Consider the following 1,420-nt stretch of genomic DNA (forward strand, 5'->3'; position numbering starts at 1 on the left):
CACACACAAACACACAAACACACACACACACACACGCACACACACACAAACACACAAACACACACACACACACACACACCAACTCGAGGTCCCCTCACCCGCCTCGTCAGCGGCCCCCCTCGTGACGCCGTCCGCCGCGGCCGCCAGCAGCCGCCCCAGCACCTCCCGCGCGTTGAACACCAGCCAATCGATCAGCGTCGCCCTCAGCGCCCCTTGCGCTGCCATGCACGACGCGGGCGCCGCAGCAGCGCGGCCCGCGCCCGCGGCGCCTTCGAGGCTCGGTGCCGGCGAGCCGGGCGGGCTCGGCGGGGGGCCGGTCGCGTCGCTGGTTGCCGAGGGGCGCGGGGCGTCTTGTGTGTTGGGCACAAGAAGAGCGTCCAGTAGGGTGGCGGGGGGCAGGCCCAATTGGAGGGACAGCTGCAGGGCATCTGATGGGGATTTATGTGGGGGAGGTGGAGGGGGCAATGAGGCTTTGTGGGAGGGGGCGATAATGAGAGGTCGGCGCATCAGGCATACTGCCTATACAGCTGGCTTGCCGGGGCGGGAGGGTGGCCCGCGCGTGGAGGGGATGTGAATTATTATTGTTCTCGAATGGGAGGGCTTGCCCCCGCCCCTGCTCGGACCAGGGCGTGGCCTACAGAGTCCGGGGCGAGCGCCGCCAAACAGCCCCCGCCCGCAGCCCGTGCACAAATGACGGCCCCCAGTCTTGCCCCCAAACACCCCGCATGCGTGCACGTTTTTTGATAGCCCCCTTTCCGCCCGCCCCATTCCCCGCACACCCTCGGGGGACCCTGCACTATTATGATGATTTTAAGGGGAAGAGAGCAAGAAGCAGACGTGCGTCATCCCCATGACGGGTTGACGCGGGCAGACAAAGCAGGGCGCGGGCGAAAGCAATATATCTGCAATCCGCCTGATGCGGCAAAGACAAGCGCGTGAGAGCGCGCGCGCGCGCACACACACACACACACACACACACACACACACACACACACACACACACACACACGCGCGCGCGCGCGCGCGCGTGCCCCCACCGTTTGCAGCAGCCCGTTGCTGCGGGCCGCCCCCTCCCGGCGGCAGCGCGGCCGCCAGCGCCAGGCAGCGCGCCGCCAGGGCGGAGCGCAGTGGCGGCGGCAGCAGGGCGCCGCCCGGCGGCGGCGGCAGCGCCAGCAGGCGGCCCAGGCCTGCGGGGTTGTCATTGGCGTGTGGGGGCAGGGTGGGCAATCTTTGGAAAGGAAACGTTGCAGATTCTTCTCTACAATATCCAATTGGTGGCAAAACAGATTACGCAGCGATTCGCAATTTCAGAAAGCGAGGGCATGCGCCGGGGGACTCCACGGCCGGCGCCGCCCTGCGGCCGCAGCCCACCTTCGACGACCGCGCCCGCCGCCAGCGGCCCCGCGCCGCGGCCCGCCGC

The sequence above is a fragment of the Monoraphidium neglectum genome (assembly GCF_000611645.1).
Source record: "Monoraphidium neglectum strain SAG 48.87 unplaced genomic scaffold scaffold04363, whole genome shotgun sequence".
NCBI lineage: Eukaryota > Viridiplantae > Chlorophyta > Chlorophyceae > Sphaeropleales > Selenastraceae > Monoraphidium > Monoraphidium neglectum.